The 15,248-nt window shown below is 44.7% G+C and overlaps 1 protein-coding gene across 5 annotated transcripts in view; it reads left to right on the forward strand.

The window, feature by feature from the left end:
• Window positions 1-15,248, forward strand: part of LOC126471441 (tetratricopeptide repeat protein 39B-like) — a 318,277-nt gene that overhangs the window by 24,257 nt on the left and 278,772 nt on the right. The window contains exon 1 of one of the 5 annotated variants that reach the window (XM_050099616.1): window positions 3,600-3,706. The exons of 3 other annotated variants lie outside the window; for them this stretch is intronic. The gene's annotated coding sequence lies outside the window, so the exon portion shown is untranslated. Of the gene's footprint in view, window positions 1-3,599; window positions 3,707-15,248 lie in introns of those variants that run through there. One more of the 5 variants, XM_050099618.1, reaches the window with a different exon arrangement.

The raw sequence follows: 15,248 nt of genomic DNA on the forward strand, positions 1-15,248 counted from the left end.
TCAAATTGCGTGCATATGGAGTATCGTCTCAGTTGTGTGACTGGATTCGTGATTTCCTCTCAGAGTGGTCACTGTTCGTAGTGATGGACGGTAAATCATCGAGTAGAACAGAAGTGATATCTGTCGTTCCACAAGGTAGTGTCATAGGCCCTCTGCTGTTCCTGAGTTACATAAATGACCTACGTGATAATCTGAGCAGCCCCCTTAGATTGTTTGCAGATTGAAGTGATATCAGGTGTTCCCCAGGGAAGCGTCCTGAGACCTCTGCTGTTCCTGATCTATATAAATGACCTGGGTGACAATCTGAGCAGTTCTCTTAGGTTGTTCGCAGATGATGCTGTAATTTCCCGTCTAGTAAGGTCATCCGAAGACCAGTATCAATTGCAGAGCGATTTAGAAAAAAATGCTGTATGGTGTGGCAGGTGGCAGTTGACGCTAAATAACGAAAAGTGTGAGGTGATCCACATGAGTTCAAAAAGAAATCCGTTGGAAATCGATTACTCGATAAATAGTAAAATTCTCAAGGCTGTCAATTCAACTAAGTACCTGGGTGTTAAAATTACGAACAACTTCAGTTGGAAAGACCACATAGATAATATTGTGTGGAAGGCGAGCCAAAGGTTGCGTTTCATTGGCAGGACACTTAGAAGATGCACCAAGTCCACTAAAGAGACAGCGTACACTACACTCGGTCGTCCTCTGTTAGAATATTGCTGCGCGGTGTGGGATCCTTACCAGGTGGGATTGACGGAGGACATAGAAAGGGTGCAAAAAAGGGCAGCTCGTTTTGTATTATCACATAATAGGGGAGAGAGTGTGGCAAATATGATACGCGCGTTGGGATGGAAGTCATTAAAGCAAAGACGTTTTTCGTCGCGGCGAGATCTATTTACGAAATTTCAGTCACCAACTTTCTCTTCCGAATGCGAAAATATTTTGTTGAGCCCAACCTACATAGATAGGAATGATCATCAAAATAAAATAAGAGAAATCAGAGCTCGAACAGAAAGGTTTAGGTGTTCGTTTTTCCCGCGCGCTGTTCGGAAGTGGAATGGTAGAGAGATAGTATGATTGTGATTCGATGAACCCTCTGCCAAGCACTTAAATGTGAATTGCAGAGTAATCATGTAGATGTAGATGACGCTGTAATTTACCGTCTGGTAAAATCATCAGACGATCAATTCCAATTACAAAATGACCTAGAGAGAATTTCTGTATGGTGCGAAAAGTGGCAATTGGCGCTAAACAAAAAAAAAGCGCGAGGTCATCCACATAGGTACTAAAAGAAATTCGATAAATTTTGGGTATACGATAAATCGCACAAATCTAATGACTTTCAATTCCACTAAATACCTAGGAATCACAATTACGAGCAACTTAAATTGGGAAGACCACATAGATAATATTGTGGAGAAGGCGAAACAAAAACTGCACTTTGTTGGCAGAACACTTAGATTATGCGGCAAACCCACTAAAGAGACAGCCTACATTGCATTGTCCGTCTTCTGCTGGAATGTTGCTGCGCGGTGTGAGATCCTTACCAGGTAGGATTGACTGAGGACACCGAAAAAGTGCAAAGAACAGCAGCTCGTTTCGTGTTATCGCGCAATAGGGGGTGAGAGTGTCACTGATATGATACGCGAGTTTGGGGTGGCAGTCACTGAAACAAAGGCGTTTTCTTTTCCGGCGAGATCTATTTACGAAATTTCAATCACCAACTTTCTCTTGCGAATGCGAAAATATTTTGTTGACACCCACCTACGTAGGGAGAAATGATCATCATAATAAAATAAGAGAAATCAGAGCTCGAACGGAAAGATTTAGGTTTTCCTTTTTCCCACGCGCCATTTGAGGGTGGAATAGTAGAGAAGTAATATGAAAACGGTTCGATGAACCCTGTGCCAGGCACTTAAGTGTGAATTGCAGAGTAACCATGTAGAAGTAGAAGAGGATTGTGCCGAAAAGTAAGACGACGACAGCTGTAGAAGTCACTGCAAAATTGAATGTCGTACTCGCGTACCTTGCCAGCACCAAAACAAAACGATGCGATCTCCATAAGCTGGGAATTTCAGTTTGAGTTGTAATTTGAAAACCACACATTAGTGATGAAAGTGCTTGTAACAGGAAAACATGGTGCCGAAACAATAAAACCTGGACTGTAAAGAAATCGAAGAATGTCATTTAGTTGCACGAGTCTTGTTTTTCAGTTTCTGGCTTCTAGCCTGGTTTACGTCCCAAGAGTGAAACATGTTCCGCGTTCGGTGGTTATTTGGACAGTCATATAATAGTATTCCATGGGCCCCAGGGCTGCTCTGCAAAGTTGCATTACTGCCAAGGATTATGTGACCAGTTTGGCTGACCACGTCCATCCCAGGGTACAATGTTTGTTTCCCCAACGGTGATGCTGTGTTTCAAGACGACTGGACCCCTGTTTACACAGCTCACATCGTCCAGGACTAGTTTTGTGAATATAAGGATGGATTGTCGCATGTCCCCCAGCCAGCACAGTCATCAGATCTCTGTATCTGTGGTCTACTTTGGAGAGAAGGGTGCGTGATCATTGATCCCCATCGTTGCCTGAAAGTATCACTATTTTGTAGGAAGAATGATATAAGACTCCCCTGAAATTCATACAGAACCTGTACTTATCCATTCCGAGACGACTGGAAGCTGTTTTGAATACCAGCCGTATATCTACACCGTATTAGGCATGGTAATGTTGTGGCTATTTAGTATTCTATATTTTTGTCCATCTCTTCTAGACGTACAGTGCTGAAAGGTGGAATGCCTTCAGTTTGTGCTGTTAGTTTGCGGCGAACCCCTTTTCAGTCGGAGCTTTGGAATTTCCAGACAGCGACAGGTAGAAAAGGTCTCGTCTGCCTGCTTCCTGACATTCCGTCCAAAATCAACGATTGCTCTTGCCACTTGACGCCATTATGTTTTCTTGTGTAGCATTTACATATCGTACAAGGGAACTACATAGCAAATCGTGCTACACTTCAGGGGATAATTTGTTCCCTGTCATCTTGACAGTTCTCAGGGCCAACTGCGACGTATTGTACCGTGTGCCGATGAGCAGCAGCAGAAGTAGTAATGAAAACTACCTAGCAGCTTCAAACAGGGGCTCTAACCTGAGACCTTGTCTTTCACCCTGTAGGCTGTGGCTAAGCAGTGTCTCCGCAGTATCCTTTTTACCAGTAGTGTTAGAGCGGCAAGATATGAACGACAATTCTGTGAAGTTTTGAAGGTAGGAGATGATATACTGGCGAAAGTAAACTTGTGATGGCGGATCGCAAGTCGTCCTCGGATAGCTCAGTCGGTGGAATACTTGGCCGCGATAGGCAAATGTTCCGAGCCAGAGTTGGTGCCTGGCACACAGTTTTAATCTGCCAGAAAGTGTCAGATCGGCGCACACTCCGTCGCGGAGTGAAAATTCGTTCTGGAACGAGAACAAGGTCGTGTAGGAAAAGGAGCTGCCAGGCAACCTCCACTGTTACAGCATACACTTGCGTGCTGGGTTCGCTCGCTCACGAGGCACACGCCCAGTCCGACAAGGATAACTTATATAACAAATCGCGCCACCTCCACATGGAGTTGTGCAGAGACTGCCACACTGTCAGCTTCTACACTTCCATCGGATCTCTACAGCTCATTGTGCAAGTGAGTGTCGGAGTGCACTTATCACTGTACGAGGGGACTTCACAAAGTAAGTTACGCATTACTGTGGCAGGCCAAGTAACATTAATTGAATACTGCAATACGCTTCAGAGTGACACAGATACGCGACACTGTCTTTCACCGTAGGCACCAAGTCTCTGTAAGCACTGATGGGAACTTCCTACTAATCGTTCAGTTCGTCGACGATAGAAATCGCCCCCCGGTCTCTGAGTCATTCCAGAGTCGCCGTCTGAAGGTCCTCGTCGTCGAAAAATTAGCGATTGCCGCGAATCAGTTCCTCGATTGCCTGGAGATTGTCGTCCGTGGTCGGTGTCGATGGGCTGCCTTTCCGCCGAGCATCACCCACGTCTGTGCGGCCTCGGTCATAGTTTGCACCATTTCACTATGGCTACATGCACTGTGTGATCATAAGTATCCGGACACCCCCAAAAACATAAGTTTTTCATATTAGGTGCATTGTGCTGCCACCTAATGCCAGGTACTCCATATCAACGACCTCAGTAGTCATTAGGCATCGCGAGAGAGCAGAGTAGGACACTCCGCAGAACTCACGCACTGCTAAGGTGTTGTCACTTGCGTCATATGCCTGTACGCGAGATTTCCACACTCCTAAACATCCCTAGGTCCACTGTTTCCTATGTGATAGTGAAGTGGAAACCTGAAGGGACATGTACAGCACAAAAGCGCACTGGCCGACCTCTGTTGACTGACAGAGACCGCCGACAGTTGAAGAGGGTCGTAATGTGTAATAGGCAGACATCTATCCAGACCATCACACAGGAATTCCAGACTGCATCAGGATCCACTGCAAGTTCTATGACAGTTAGGCGGGAGGTGAGAAAACTTTGATTTCATGGTCGAGTGGCTGCTCATAAGAGACACATCACGCCGGTAAATGCTAAACGTCGCCTCGCTTGGTGTAAGAAGCGTAAACATCGGTCGATTGAACAGTGGAAAAACGTTGTGTGGAATGACGAATCACGGTACACAATCTGGCGATCCGATGGCAGGGTGTGGATTTGGCGAATGCCCGGTGAATGTCATCTGCCAGTGTGTGTAGTGCCAACATTAAAATTTCGGAGGCGGTGGTGTTATGGTGTGGTCGTGTTTTTCATGGAGGGGGCTTGCACCCCTTGTTGTTTTGCGTGGCACTATCACAGCTCAGCCCTACATTTATGTTTACAGCACCTTCTTGCTTTCCACTGTTGAAGAGCAATTCGAGGATGGCGGTTGCATCTTTCAGCACGATCGAGCACCTGTTTATAATGCACTTCCTGTGGCGGAATGGTTACACGACAATAATATCGCTGTAATGGACTAGCCTGCACAGAGTCGAGACTTGAATTCTATAGAACAGCTTTAGGATCTTTTGGAACGCCAACTTCGTGCCAGGCCTCACCGACCGACATAGAGACCTCTCCTCAGTGCAGCACTCTGTGAAGAATGGGCTGCCATTCCCCAAGAAACTTTCCAGCGCCTGACTAAACGTATGCCTGCGAGAGTGGAAGCTGTCATCAGGGCTAAGAGTTGGCCAACACCATATTGAATTACGGCATTGCCTATGGAGGGCGTCACGAACTTGTAAGTCATTTTCAGCCAGGTGTCCGGATACTTTTGATCACATAGTGTACGATATTGTATTTGTTTCAATACCCGCCATAATTTTACAGTGAATCTGTGTAAAATTTAGACGTTTCCACAAGAATGGTACTGTCCCGCGTATTTCCAGATGCCGCACCAGTTCATTCCCATAACTTGACGCACCTGTTATCCATACTGCAGCCGAACTGTCAGCAGGAAACGCAGAGCATTTACTATCTTCTGACGATGCGCCTCTCCTGTTGTGCAACGGTCTTAGCGCGGACCGGACAACATGCGTAACTTACTTTTTGAAGTCCCCTCGTATTATACCTACAGTAGCGTGGTGGCGCAGTGGTTAACACATCAGCTATGTTTTGTTGAGAAGTGCCCTACAAATTAGTGTCCAAGGCAAATGCTCATAACGCCACCGCTGATACCCTTCAGTGTCGTTGTGCTCTGGTCCAGAACTAAAATAATATAAAGATTCACAATATACAGTACCGGCACAAAAAAAACAGCTACAGCCTGAAGGTATCGCCGACCGAAGTTGCCAAATCCTCGCTCCAACTGATATCGAGCCTAGGCATGTTGGCATGGTTCCTCAGTCGGTAGCAAGTTAAAAAACCAAGACACATCCCCTTCAGGCACCTGCTTCCACACTCGTGCCCCCCCCCCCCCCCCCCGGTGATATACGTGTGAAATACTACAGAGATTACACGAAACAACTTTGCTCACCTTCTAGCGGTAGTTTTATCGTAGGTCGCTGGATCAACGACGGGGTACTATGGCCCAGAAAAAGCGCATATCATTCCCATTTTCAACAATCCTCGCAGTGCAGAGGTACATAATTATAGGTTTCTATCGCCCCTGTCAGTCTCATGTAGAATTATGGAACATGTTTTATGATCACGCATTATATCGTTTCTGGAGAACGAAAACCGTCTCTGTAAAAATGTACATAGGCAACGACGCCCGGGCTTATGCCGTTTTTTATTATACGTCAGAAAGGCATTCTGTACATTTCTGCACTGTCGTCTGGTGACCAAAATACGAGCTTACCTACTATCAGACCAAATTTGAGATTGGATGGTCAACGATCGTGCCGTTGAGTGATGGTTGGGGCACACTGCGCGCTGTTGACAACTTTCTCTTTGCCTTTAAGGCAGAGGGGACAGGAACAGTGATGGCGTAAAGTCCCTGATCATTAGTCTTGGCGCCAATTTCCTGGATTAAATTCCATACCTCTCTGCAGTGTCTCATGAAGTGAGGGCATGCTACGCTGTTGGTGGGGATCCGTCCATCAGATGGAAATGTGAAGCTTGGTGGCCCTCTTTTTTTAATCCCATACATTGGTGGAATGTCACCTTGTGTTGGCCTGTCGTACTAAGTATAGCCTTCCAAATTCCTGGTCTTTAATATTAGCAGACGATTCATGGATCATTGACCTGGTCCTCAGTTGTATTGGAACAACCTGCGTTTCACCCCAAAGTACCGTCATCCAAGATGGTGGCGATGACTTCATCCAAGATGGCGGCCATGACGTCAATCAAGATGGAGGATTTTGGCGGGAAGTTTGAATTTTGGGGGGGGAAAGTGCCACAGCTCTCACGCCCAGAAAAATGGCGTGAAGTACAAATTCCAACATGATAATACATCACACCACAACTACCTCTACTAAGCAAAGAAAATTGCGGGAAAAAGGATGTATCTTTATTATTTAACCAATTTCAAGCATGTGTGTTCCCCACTGGATCTGGACTCCAACTGGCTTAGTTCATATCGGTGCCACCAGAGGGCGCTCTCCTGACGTCAGATCATGACAGAAGTACAGGTATTCAAGATGACTGCACCCAGTGTGTTCACCGCGAGCTTCAGAGCCCAACTGACTTATTTCATATCATGACCACCAGAGGACGCCACCGTGATGTCAGATGATGACACGAAATCTTCCGTTCTCTCTCGCGCCGCGCCACCGGCCTGCAGGCGTCCGACCGCTTACGTCACATACCCTCAGCTGCCACCTCCACACATGCACTGTACATAGTCTTCTGTAAATATGCTAACACCCACATCACGCATCTAACCTATCGTTTACCTAAGTACTTAATTCCATTTCACTTTTAATCATATTCAATAGTCAATTTACAAGTTCAATACTCAATGATCAAATGAGAAGTTCCACATTTTCCCACTATGATCGCGTGTTCATTCATGACCTAGCACCCCCCACCCATAGAATGCTGCACTCCTATTGGCTACTGCATTAGTCACGTGATTCGACTTCATAGAACCCAGCACTTGGAATCAATTTTCACCAATGCCAAACCCACCTGGACGTGGAATCAAATAGTTAAATTCTCAACCACGATCCTCAACGCAGCACCACGCCCCCTTACTGACCCATGTTGGTGGGCCAACGTACACTAACCTGTTTTAACGTGCACAGCACATGGCGTCATCCAAGATGGTGGGCAAAATGACGGGAAAACAGATGTGAACACAAGTCTTTATTTTGCAGGCGCTCCTCCACCACGAGATTTACTGTCCAACTGACATAGTACACATTATTGCCATCAGATCGAACTGTCATCCCTCTTATGATCTAATCGCAGATGGTGGTCTGTAGGGGCGAGAATTATGCTAAAATTACTCAGGCTGCGCTAGGCTGCTGGGGAAAGTAAGGAAGAAGACCACTCTATTTACTTTCGAACGTTTTATTTAGAGATCGAATATATTTATCACACTGAAGCGAAACACTCTACATCTTATGCTTGAGCTCACAATACACTGTCTGCAGACAGGCAAACAACTCCTAATTTATGCAAATAATTTAATTACAGCCATTCATACTCCTACTAAATAATTCACCACAGGTATGTCCAAATAACTCGTAGCACAGCCTACACACCTCCTCGCAAAATAATTCAATCAACGGCCGCAAGCACCCTCAGCCAACCCATGTTCAATAGAGCGCATAGACAAGCCCAACGACGTGGCTCGGCCGTCAGCTGTCAAACCACGCACACGCACCCGCAAGTGGCGACATCTCATTCATCATTTCTGAGAAGTTCCTATCCAAATACGTGTTTACCTACACGCCTATGATGAAGCGATCGGGCGGGAGCGAAGATATACTTACAGAGCGCAAACGTTAGAATGTAGTTCTGTGCGCATTTGCAGTTGAAACGGCCATCAGCTGTCAAAGCACACACAGACGTCCAGTTAGGGCCGCACAAAGTGAGGTCGCCGGGGCTCGGGTCCCGCGCGCTGCGTCACAGTCCCCGAGCCGGTGTCGTCGAAAACCGGTGAAAGTTGCATGCCTCTACACTGTCACCGTTATACTGACACCATAGCATTCCAAAGCACGTTCACGCCAGTCTTATATTTGAGGCATCTCCAGGCCCCACTTCTCTTTACCATTGAAGGCAGAATAACACAGAGTGAGTTGGCACATGCGTTCAGCCGCGCATACCCGCCCCCCAGCTTGAATAACTCCGCGTCATCTAAAACATTTTAAATCCTATTCCTATGTCACGTTGCTTTTTGATTAAAAAAAAATCAACCAATTCCAGCTCTTCGTGATTTTATAGTGCCCCAGAAATAGTTAACGCTCGCTTTGTTGTTGTCTCAGCTCGTATGCCTGAAAATTCCTACCCTAACCGAACCTGTTTACGAAAATATCGCCTAATCCAGTCTTCCTCCCGGATATAACGTGATAGACTTCCTGCTACCAATTAATGCAAATGTTCTCACCGCTCCTATATCCCACCACAATGATTCGCTCTTATCGAATTCACCAATCAAATTACTAACGCCGCCGGTATCGAAGCACCATGCACCTATTCTTTCTGGGGCTTTATATGCTTACTTTGCAGAAATTGCTAAATTACAGTGACACTTCCTTCAATCTATACGCCCCCAACCTGTTCTTTCTACAGACGCTATACTCAGCGGTAATAAACTGTTTTACACTGATCACCATTTTGCACCGACAGTTAAACCCGCAAAGTTGTCCACAGATCATAAAATTCGTGCAAGACTCCCAAGAATATTGGAAATCAGGAAGATATTTACCAGAATAACTACAATTAAATATTACAATTCAAAATGATTCAAATGGCTCTGAGCACTGTGGGACTTAACATCTATGGTCATCAGTCCCCTAGAACTTAGAACTACTTAAACCTAACTAACCTAAGGACATCACACAACACCCAGCCATCACGAGGCAGAGAAAATCCCTGACCCCGCCGGGAATCGAACCCGGGATATTACAATTGCTGCTACAGTCGGACACCTATAGGGAAGCATCGTCAGCCTTTTCTGTCATTCTACAGACACGACAAACAGCGGTAACAAACTATTTTACACTGATCACCATATTGCACCAACAACCATACCTCGCAAAGTTGTCTACACGTCATCAAATACACACGAGACTCGCAAGGATATTGGACCGTGAAACCGATCTCCATTCCAGCAATATATCACCGAGTACCGTCTAGATCTAGTAAACATGCAATGCATATCCCCCACAATACAAAATCATCCCTTTTACATCAGCGAACCGAAGTCACTCTCAGAACTGATGTGCCAAGACAGGCTCCTTCCCCCATCGACACAAATGCCCTACTGTTTCTAGCCCGGACCTGTCTGTTTTCTTGCCTTTCTACACCCATCTCCAGACTCGTCAGTTACAAGAACACACTTATTTTCACGATAATATTATTTCATTATCGCAGTACTTCTCGATATCAAGCACACAGCAGTAGCCTCCCGATCGCTCACACAACATAATTCCCAAGATATAGACTCGCAATTATTTCTCTACAAAGCCGAAACTTTAGCTATGAGGAGCGTTATCTAGACGACTCAATACCTAGAAACAAATAGAGTAAATTGATATTTGCACTCTCGAATACCGAAGTCGGTCATGTAACAGATTCCAGATGATCAATATTGTTTACAAGCCAACTAATGTCTTTCCCATGTCTAGAGAACAAGCAAACGTGTGTCCAACACACCACAGTCTATCTTCCCGCAACTAAATAAAGGCGCCAAATGTGCAGAAGCGGTCGACCGAACAATTTACATGGGAGGGAATAACGCTCCACCGCAAACGCACAATCTTTCTTGATCACGAAAGCCGCCCAACACATACTAAGTATTAGTTCGCTATTCGGTCGTCTAGCAGATGGTAAACTTAACTCAGATACATTCCTACACTCCAACAGGCCTCTGCATTCGGAAGACTGCGACTGTTAACATGGGAACAGGAATCAATACCACCACAGACTTTGCATACACGGACACATTCTAGTAAACCACTCACATAAATCTTCTACAATTATACTTACAATTAAATGTTAAGATCGTGGTTTCACCTGAACGGTATTCGACAATGAGCGAAGTATCGGAAAGCACTCTGTTCTCCGCTGTAGCTCTGGAAATACATGTACCTTCCTTACGACTAGACATACTATTCCCTTCGCTGTCACAGTACTTCAAGTCAAATCCATACCCTCCCTACAACAGCACTTGGACATTTCCTTTTACTCAAACACACATAATTTATAAACCTGATGCCCAATGTGAACATATCACCCACCCACCACTAATACTAAGTATAATATTACCTCGTCAATAACTGGATGCATACGATACCAAATAATAATGACCGAAAATCAACGATGGGTGTGCATGCCTCTTAAGTCCTTCCTGCGAGTGATACCACCATGTCATAGACATAATCGAGCAGATGTTAAAGAAAAAATGCCGGTCCCAACAACTACTGCATTTTACTCTCACAAGCGCTCATCGTTCTACAGGTGCACCCAGGCATCCATGTTAAAATCTATAACCGCTTTTTACTAATCGAGGTACGACGTTACCTCTGAATGAGGTGGTGTTTTCCCGACAAATACAGTGACGGTGATTATAGAAATGTGTGTATTAACAGCCAACGATGCAACCTCGGAATAAACTCAATGAACTATGAAAGTGATTCGGCTAAGGAACGTGTTATGCAAGCGCTATTTGCGACTCCATCACACCACACCAAACGACATAATTCATTAGTTTTTTCATCGCGTTCTGTCTCGAGACCATATCAGAGGTTCCGCGATATATCCGCTGAGTTATAGGCGATGACAGACAGTAGTAGTAGATGATGTGCTGATTGAGGTCATAAGAAGAAAAATATACACTAACTTCTCAGATTTCTGGTACTACGCTATGTGTTAGAAATTACGACCATTCAAACACATGCTTGCATAGGCTCACACCCACAAGTCAATCATATTTCACGCACACTCATATCTCTAAACAAGTCACCTTCCTCGAACCTGTCTGCTACAGTAAAATTGCAACATTCTTTTAATCACACCCTACACATCTTGCAGTCGCACCCATTTCTACAGCTTTCCACAAGTGCTAGTCCCAATTTAAGTCAGAGAAAGACATATCCAACACCTTCTCCAACCCGTGTAGGAACAGATCGAACTGAGTTACTGCAACAGGACCGTGTTTTGGCATTCGGTGGAAATGCGCGCAAAGTGGTACATCCCCAAACTAGATACAAGTACTACAGATTCCCAACATGCTATCTTCCTTACTGTATACCTACCCCAGCAGAGAAAAATTACTAACTATAAAAGCTCATTCTATTTTCAAGTCACCTAGCCATCGATGTGAGCGCAATGATGTATAGCTACGGTGGGCCTCCAGCGCAAAGAAAGAGATTTCACAATACTTCCCCTGAATAGCGTAGCGTGCAGCCATCCAGGCATTCCTAAAGGTTCACTATGTCCGACACCTCTAACTGCAGCTGCCTACGTGGACACGATCATATTAAATATACAGACACTGCATAGACCACTTTAAAGTTTCATCCCATATACTCTAAGCAAATTATTGTATGCGACGCTCCGTCTGCTCCTGTTTCAAACACTATTTTCTAACACGCTTTTGTACATTGCCAAACATTTCGTTTTCTACTACGACTTCGAGGTCTGTGTCAGATTCTAAACTGACATTAAGACGCTCTGATCCACGACCTCTCACAGAAAACTAGATATCACCCCTTGTAAATCATATTCTTACAGCGGATAGCATAACACTGGATGATTTTTAAATAAAACACAGTTACAACATAAGGAAACTAGAAGAGTTTGGCAGTGTTGTAGTGAGTTTCCAAACTTCCGTCCAAAAGTGATTGATGACCTCTACATTTAAACTCATATGTCACAGTGATGGAATAGATGATCCCTGCGTGTTTCATTTCGACTTACTCCTAATTTTGCACTCGTGTACATGATTGCTGTGTAGCTGCTAGCAACCCCCAGTAGTTGTCACCCATCCATAAAACTTCTTCCCCAACTCATACAAGCGATGTCACTCAATCATTATGTGGTAACCAATGCACTGATCTGATGGAAAAGACGCCACCCGTGTACTGTAATATTAAGCAACTGACTTGATAGTGCGAAGTATTTTACACTAAATTCAGCACCGGCCAATGATGTGACAGCATGTTTCCCCAGTTTCAGTGTCATAGCTAAACCATGCCCTCTCTACTTCGCTGACGGTTCCCAGGACCCAGTCCTCTCCGATGGTGGACCAAACTTTGAACATAGAATACGTGTCCGAACGTAATGCGTGGTTGGTCCACCCGCGAACCCTATCGCAGATATGGCACCTGGTGGATCTGTCTCCGAACATGGCTCCGTATATATAGTCCGCAGCAGATCCACACCCAAATGCTTACTCGGATGTGGTATATTGTGGGTCTGCATCCCAACATCGCTTCGTACATTGCACATGACGGATCCAACTGCCATGCGTGGCATAGTGTGGATCCGCATATGAACACCATTCCGGGCATTACGCATAGCGGATCCACATTCGAACGCTAAATCAGGTCTACTATGGGTTCTGAGAGCCTTCAGCGAGGCGTGCATATAGAGAGACATACAGAAAACAGAGCAAACGCTCCTCGAATGTTGAGATCACTGGATACAGTCGAGTACAGTGCTATATTATGCCTCCCGATCAGTGCATTTGGGCTAGATGTTGGCAGCTGTGTTACATTTACATGCAATTTTAGAACCCAGAACGAGCGATTACGTCGTGATCGCATGGACAGATCTGGCATAAAATTGATAGAATTGCGAAAAATGACGAGGGAATAGGTATAAATTGATCGAATATACACCAAAATGCGGGGAAATTGAACTACTTGAGTATCTTCTGGTTCGCTCCGAACAGTTTGTACAGGGATCAAGTATGCGCCAACAAGAGGAACGCGAGGAAAAATTGACATCGAAACGAAGGGGAATCAGGGAGGTAGTCAATTTTTTCCCATTGAGTCAGTATTATCCTGTATGTTTATTGAGGTATCAGTGATACACGCCAGTTGACTACTGTATTTGGTGCTTTTGAGGAGTACAGAGATAGATTCACCTCTAAATGTACTTGCATCTCCGTTATAGGATAAGTGGAGGGGTTGATTGATTGAGAAAAAGCTGTAACGAGGTACGATTTAATGGATGACTAATTCATTCTAGAGAAGGAGAAGTTGGTGCAGATCAATTTTTTTTTTTTTTCCAGTGTTCTATCCGGACGCATGAGTCACATGACATAGCCTGCGTTCTACTCATATACGGCTACGTGTTCCGTATGTGGGTTAAAGCAGTGTCTACTTGCTATCGTTAATGGTAAACCTCTCGGTCATCAGATGACTTCCATCTCATGTGTGATTAAACTTGACACATTCCTGTAAACGAATTTTGATTTTATGCGATCCCCCTGTCACATCTTGGGTGTAAAATCGAGACTTCAGGGTCATAACTAACTTAGCGGTAAGAGCTTGTGATGCGCTGCAATCCCTGTGTACACATTTGATGTACTGTTTACAGAGTTAGTCACGGAATGACTTGTAATTTTCACATGTCGGACACTGTTGCTATGCGTTTATCTGTTTCCTTGTAAGATGTATCCCCCAACTACTAACTATCATTTTATATATAGGCCTGATGCAGGCATTGTAGAATTTCTGAACTGTGATCAGATGTGAACAGTTCACACCAAACGTCTCCGCAAAGCTATATTGTGCTCGTATCATGCAACGCAAATGATTTTCGATTCGATAAGATAGTTCACCATAGAGAAACAGGGAAGAAGGATGTGTGTCTGATAGGTCGGAAACGTATGCGATCTAACATTATAGCCAGTTTTTAAGTGCAGAACGTTGTAGTCTTAGGTGTGCGTGTGTTTATGTTCTCTCTCGTAGGATTACCTTCCGGGTGCGGATCCTAGACTCTAAAACAATACTTTGGAGTTGATAGCTTGGTTGATTTACGTAAAAATGCTTCGAGCTCCATCTGTCTGGAGCTCCATCGTGTATAAAAATCGATCGCTGGTTGTTCTTAGTAATGTCTTAATGTCAGTTTAGAATCTGACACAGACCTCGAAGCCGTGGCAGAAAACGAAATGTTTGGCAATGTACAAAAGCGTGTTAGAAAACAGTGTTTGAATCAGGACCCGAGTGAACGTCTCATACGATAATTCGCTTAGAGTATAGGTGATGAAACTTTAAAGTGGTCTATGCGGTGTCTGTATATTTAATATGATCGTGTCCACATAGCCAGCTGCAGTTAGAGGTATCGGACTTGGTAAACCTTTAAGAATACCTGGATGGCTGCACACTACGCTATTCTGGGGAAGCATTGTGAAATCTCTTTCTTTGCGCTGGAGGCCCACCGTAGCTATACGTCATTGCGCTCACATCGATGCCTAGGTGACTTGAAAATAGAATGAGCTTTTATAGTTAGTAATTTTTCTCTGTTGGGGTGGGTATACAGTAAGGAAGATAGCATGTTGGGAATTTGTAGTACTTGTATCTAGTTTGGGGATGTACCACTTTGCGCGCATTTCCACCGAGTGCCAAAACACGGTCCTGTTGCAGTAACTCAGTTCGATCTGTTCCTACA

The sequence above is a fragment of the Schistocerca serialis genome, chromosome 3, assembly GCF_023864345.2.
Source record: "Schistocerca serialis cubense isolate TAMUIC-IGC-003099 chromosome 3, iqSchSeri2.2, whole genome shotgun sequence".
In the NCBI taxonomy this organism is placed as follows: Eukaryota; Metazoa; Arthropoda; class Insecta; order Orthoptera; family Acrididae; genus Schistocerca; species Schistocerca serialis.